Genomic DNA, 6,686 nt, shown 5'->3' with positions numbered 1-6,686 from the left:
ACAGACCAGGAGTGTGGCTGGTCACACAGCAGCTGCATGGTATGAGTCAGTGAGTCTATTCTGACAGACCAGGAGTGTGCCTGGTCACACAGCAGCTGCATGGTATGAGTCAGTGAGTCTATTCTGACAGACCAGGAGTGTGTCTGGTCACACAGCAGCTGCATGGTATGAGTCAGTGAGTCTATTCTGACAGACCAGGAGTGTGCCTGGTCACACAGCAGCTGCATGGTATGAGTCAGTGAGTCTATTCTGACAGACCAGGAGTGTGTCTGGTCACACAGCAGCTGCATGGTATGAGTCAGTGAGTCTATTCTGACAGACCAGGAGTGTGCCTGGTCACACAGCAGCTGCATGGTATGAGTCAGTGAGTCTATTCTGACAGACCAGGAGTGTGCCTGGTCACACAGCAGCTGCATTGGCTCCGACCATGTCAGAGCGGCTTCCGCTCCCTCCTCTCTTTGTGCCAATGCTAACTAGCTAGCAAGCTAACGTCAGAAAGCTACACGCTAGCTCGTTGGTACACGCTGAAAATGGCAAGTTGGATTGTTGGAAACTATTTTACAAGGGCACCGACGCTAAGCTCCGCCCATCTCAATTCCACAATGGAGACCTGCGCCGCCAGACTCCTCACGGATGCTGGCCAGCGAGACTAAGCTGTGTGTAATGGCTCTGGCTCACTGTATATAGGCCTAAAAGTCCCTCTATGATGTTACCAGTATCAAATCTGTGCACATGGTTGGATTAGTAAACCATGTGCACAGATTTATAAATTGTAATAAAACTGTGCACACTAGTTTACCATATTGTTTTTGTACCAGCTGCGACCCCTGGGAGGCTCCACAGTTCTCCTTATTGCACTATGTTTATAGGTTAATAATGCTGCTGTGTTGAATATTCACTCACTCAGCGCAGACATTTCCAATGGACTAGTTTGATAGAGAAATAGTGAAATAACGGTTGTGATGGTGCAGTGTGCCCCCCCCCCCCCCCCCGGTATCTCTCTTTTTTCACCATACATGAGTTTGCTAACCTTGCTTGCAAGATGGATAACCTCGCGAGATCAAAAGAGATTCTCTCGACGTATCCATCTTGTCATGCACAGGCAGTTAAGATGATTGGTCGAGCCATGCCGGCCCGACGAATCAGCGGCAGCCGTAGGCGGGCTCAGGCTCGTCTGGGCAAGTAGTGGGTACATGGTCTTTGTAGTTCTTTTCACTCGTCAACATGGCTGCCGCCGCGGAAGTGACAGGCAGTCTGAATGAAATTGAATGTAACGTTCCCAATTCTATGTATTAAATTCTAAAAAACGACCCTCAACATTTGGGAAGGCTAAGCCACACAACTAGTTCGTTATAATCTAACTAAATGCTTCGAAGGTGACTTTACGACCGTGAGGACGGTGAGGACTCAATCAATGATAGACAGGCACCTTCCTCCGGTCGCAAACGTGACGTCAGAGGCATGGCGATCTGATTGGTTGAAGTTAACACGCACCAGCGGTGATAGACAGATGGGTCATCCAATCACCTGCCAAGTAGCTTGGAAAAAGTGCCCGCCTCCGTCAGCGGGTCTGGTTACTTCATTCCCAGATCGACTGGTTTAGTGAAACTATGTGGAGCTATACCGTCCATCTGGCAGTGTCAGGTTATGAGTTTGCATCCCTGAATCAAATCTCCAGCTCTTGTGTGTCTCTCATTCACTCATTATTTTAATGCTGCTGTACTGTTTATATTTTCTAACATATATATTGTTTTACATAGTAATAAATAATATAGTATAATATGTCATTTTGTTACGCCTTTCGTTCCACCAGTGGCGGTAGTAACAGCGCTGAATCAACGTCTGTCTGAAAAGGTGTGAGCCGACGAGCCAGGAAGCATTTCATTCATAAAAAAAGAAATAAACAGATTCACATTACTACCAGAAATAAGAATCAGAATCACTTTTATTGCCACAATATGCAAGATCACATAGGAGGAATTTGTCTTAGTGTCAGTATGCAGTGTAGATCACATAGGAGGAATTTGTCTTAGTGTCAGTATGCAGCATAGATTACATAGGAGGAATTTGTCTTAGTGTCAGTATGCAGTGTAGATCACATAGGAGGAATTTGTCTTAGTGTCATTATGCAGTGTAGATCACATAGGAGGAATTTGTCTTAGTGTCAGTATTCAGTGTAGATTACATAGGAGGAATTTGTCTTAGTGTCAGTATGCAGCATATATTACATAGGAGGAATTTGTCTTAGTGTCAGTATGCAGTGTAGATCACATAGGAGGAATTTGTCTTAGTGTCAGTATGCAGCATATATTACATAGGAGGAATTTGTCTTAGTGTCAGTATGCAGTGTAGATTACATAGGAGGAATTTGTCTTAGTGTCAGTATGCAGTGTAGATTACATAGGAGGAATTTGTCTTAGTGTCAGTATGCAGTGTAGATCACATAGGAGGAATTTGTCTTAGTGTCAGTATTCAGTGTAGATTACATAGGAGGAATTTGTCTTAGTGTCAGTATGCAGTGTAGATTACATAGGAGGAATTTGTCTTAGTGTCAGTATGCAGTGTAGATTACATAGGAGGAATTTGTCTTAGTGTCAGTATGCAGTGTAGATTACATAGGAGGAATTTGTCTTAGTGTCATTATGCAGTGTAGATCACATAGGAGGAATTTGTCTTAGTGTCAGTATGCAGTGTAGATTACATAGGAGGAATTTGTCTTAGTGTCAGTATGCAGTGTAGATTACATAGGAGGAATTTGTCTTAGTGTCATTATGCAGTGTAGATCACATAGGAGGAATTTGTCTTAGTGTCAGTATGCAGTGTAGATTACATAGGAGGAATTTGTCTTAGTGTCATTATGCAGTGTAGATCACATAGGAGGAATTTGTCTTAGTGTCAGTATGCAGTGTAGATTACATAGGAGGAATTTGTCTTAGTGTCAGTATGCAGCATAGATCACATAGGAGGAATTTGTCTTAGTGTCATTATGCAGTGTAGATCACATAGGAGGAATTTGTCTTAGAGTCAGTATGCAGTGTAGATTATATAGGAGGAATTTGTCTTAGTGTCAGTATGCAGTGTAGATCACATAGGAGGAATTTGTCTTAGTGTCAGTATGCAGTGTAGATCACATAGGAGGAATTTGTCTTAAGGTGCGTTCACACCGACCTATTAAAGTTTGTCGCTGGCGTCGAGTTTACATACAAAGTCAATGCAAACGAGCGATTGAGCGTATATTCGCCTGGGAGAATAATCGCTGCGCGTCCGAGCGGCAGAGACAGAGCGATAGGGAGAAAATACGCTCGTCGCTCAAGATGAAATATTCCAACTCGAGCGAAAATACGCTGGCATCAGTCGCTCGCTGTTCAACGCTGATTGGCTGCCGTGTGAGAGTGAGTCAAGGATCACTCTGGCTTGGAACAAACTGCTGGTTTATTGTGTGGCAACAAACCGCATTGACAGGCTGACAGCTGACATGAAGTGAAGTCTGTACTACCGGTATGCAGCTCGCATTAGGAGCACGCTGATAGGCTTAGCTTGTAAACAATGACGGTGGCTCGTAGTGGACAAACAGCATGACATTGCGTAACGTTATATCCCCCACATGTCCGTCATTTCGTGTGCCTGTTGATGAGCGATTTAAACAGAGCGACAGAGCGATTCCAAAGGGTTGACTTGAGCAACAGAGCGAAAAATAAATATCTCGGTGTGAACGCTCCTTAAGTGTCAGTGTGGTGGCTATGGCTCTGGCTCACTGTATATAGGCCTAAAAGTCCCTCTATGATGTTACCAGTATCAAATCTGTGCACATGGTTTACTAATCCATGGATTAGTAAACCATGTGCACAGATTCATAAATTGTAATAAAACTGTGCACACTAGTTTACCATATTGATTTTGTACCAGCTGCGACCCCTGGGGGGCTCCACAGTTCTCCTTATTGCACTATGTTTATAGGTTAATAATGCTGCTGTGTTGAATATTCACTCACTCAGCACAGACATTTCCAATGGACTAGTTTGATAGAGAAATAGTGAAATAACTGTTGTGATGGTGCAGTGTGCCCCCCCCCCCCCGGTATCTCTCTTTTTTCACCATACATGAGTTTGCTAACCTTGCTTGCAAGATGGATAACCTCGCGAGATCAAAAGAGATTCTCTCGACGTATCCATCTTGTCATGCACAGGCAGTTAAGATGATTGGTCGAGCCATGCCGGCCCGACGAATCAGCGGCAGCCGTAGGCGGGCTCAGGCTCGTCTGGGCAAGTAGTGGGTACATGGTCTTTGTAGTTCTTTTCACTCGTCAACATGGCTGCCGCCGCGGAAGTGACAGGCAGTCTGAATGAAATTGAATGTAACGTTCACAATTCTATGTATTAAATTCTAAAAAACGACCCTCAACATTTGGGAAGGCTAAGCCACACAACTAGTTCGTTATAATCTAACTAAATGCTTTGAAGGTGACTTTACGACCGTGAGGACGGTGAGGACTCAATCAATGATAGACAGGCACCTTCCTCCGGTCGCAAACGTGACGTCAGAGGCATGGCGATCTGATTGGTTGAAGTTAACACGCACCAGCGGTGATAGACAGATGGGTCATCCAATCACCTGCCAAGTAGCTTGGAAAAAGTGCCCGCCTCTGTCAGCGGGTCTGGTTACTTCATTCCCAGATCGACTGGTTTAGTGAAACTATGTGGAGCTATACCGTCCATCTGGCAGTGTCAGGTTATGAGTTTGCATCCCTGAATCAAATCTCCAGCTCTTGTGTGTCTCTCATTCACTCATTATTTTAATGCTGCTGTACTGTTTATATTTTCTAACATATATATTGTTTTACATAGTAATAAATAATAATATAATATGTCATTTTGTTACGCCTTTCGTTCCACCAGTGGAGGTAGTAACAGCGCTGAATCAACGTCTGTCTGAAAAGGTGTGAGCCGACGAGCCAGGAAGCATCTCATTCATAAAAAAAGAAACAAACTGAGATTCACATTACTACCAGAAATAAGAATCAGAATCACTTTTATTGCCACAATATGCAAGATCACATAGGAGGAATTTGTCTTAGTGTCAGTATGCAGCATAGATTACATAGGAGGAATTTGTCTTAGTGTCAGTATGCAGTGTAGATCACATAGGAGGAATTTGTCTTAGTGTCAGTGTGGTGGCTTCTTAACAAACATTAGTTCAATAGCCACTTGCCTTTGACGGGGTTGTGGGTTCTGACTCGCATCCAAACAATTAGGTACAGAGGTCCTTGTTAAAGTTGCTTCAAATCATATTTATTTGCAGTTCAGGCGTGCAGCAAAACATTCATAAATGTACTATTTCCAAACAAAAAATGATCACAAAGAACTTGCTATTTTGCGGTCAAAAAACTGTACCGCTCCCGTCTCACCATCAGCACACACCTGCAATCACTTCACATAACATATATTGGCTTAGCTGTCTGCAATACATTTGAAAGGACAGCAGGGGGAGATCCTTTTATGGCTCCCCAATTCATTGGCCATTAGACCCAATAGTAAATAAACCAAATCAGACAGACTTTAGACAAATAATTCAAACCCAATAGAACAATGAATCATAATCATCAAACAAGAATAATATAATAATTTGAATAATTAAATAGAGAAATTGGAAACTGGCTCTAACAGTCAGTATGCAGTGTAGATCACATAGGAGGAATTTGTCTTAGTGTCAGTATGCAGCGTAGTCTCTCTCCCTCTTTCTCTCTCTCTTCATATCTCTCTTTCACTCTCTCTCTCCCTCTTTCTCTCCCTCTCTCTCTCTCTCTCTCTCCCTCTCTTTCTAGCTCTCATTTTTGTGTGATAAAATCTTTTCTTTTATTATCACCTGTCTTGAAACAGGTAACAATGAAAAAACAGTGTCAATAGACAACAATGTATAACATTCATTAAGTCAAAGAAAACATTGAAGGTCACAAAAGGAAGGAAAAACAACCACAACGAAAAAAAGACAAACAAACAAACCCTCAAATTAAACTGAGATTAAAACAAAACTGCCCCCCCCCCTATAAGGCAATCATTCTCAAAGGCCTTTGAGATTCAAAGCAAGTGTTTTCCAACTAACCCGGGCTGTAGATTGCTGTAAGTTCACTATATCTAAATACATTAGAAGCCAGGCTCTGCAGCTCAGACAGTGAGGAGCTTTCCATCACGTAGCAATCACTTTCTTCACAGCTGTAAACCAGGCTAATCTCTTTCTATCTCTCTTTCACTCTTTCCCTCTTTCTATCTATCTTTTACTCTCTCTCTCCCCTCTTTCCCTCTTTCTATCTCTTTCACTCTCTCTCTCCCTCTCTCTCTCCCCTCCAAGCCTCAGGGAGAGGCTCTCTATTGGTGTCAGCTGAGACTGGGGGCAGGGAGGAGGAGAGGGGGAGAGTCTGGGGATGTTTGGGGAGTTGGAGGGGAGGGTCCACCTGTAGGCGGCAGTAACCAAGGTCAGGAACATCAGGGCTCTCCAGGAGGTCAGGGAGCATCAGTGGCAGGAGATGCTGGGTGAGCAGAGCATGGCAGGCTTTAGATGGAGGCTGCTTTATAAGAGGTCAGGGGACCTACAGTGGAGGATCCTGCATGGGGCCTATAGCAACGAACACACGGGTGACTAAGATGGACTTGAGTGTGGGGGTGGGATGTCCTTTTTGTCATCTGCCTGAA

The sequence above is a fragment of the Poromitra crassiceps genome (assembly GCF_964638095.1).
Source record: "Poromitra crassiceps genome assembly, chromosome: 6".
Lineage (NCBI taxonomy): Eukaryota > Metazoa > Chordata > Actinopteri > Beryciformes > Melamphaidae > Poromitra > Poromitra crassiceps.
Note: the sequence above shows the minus strand (reverse complement) of the source record.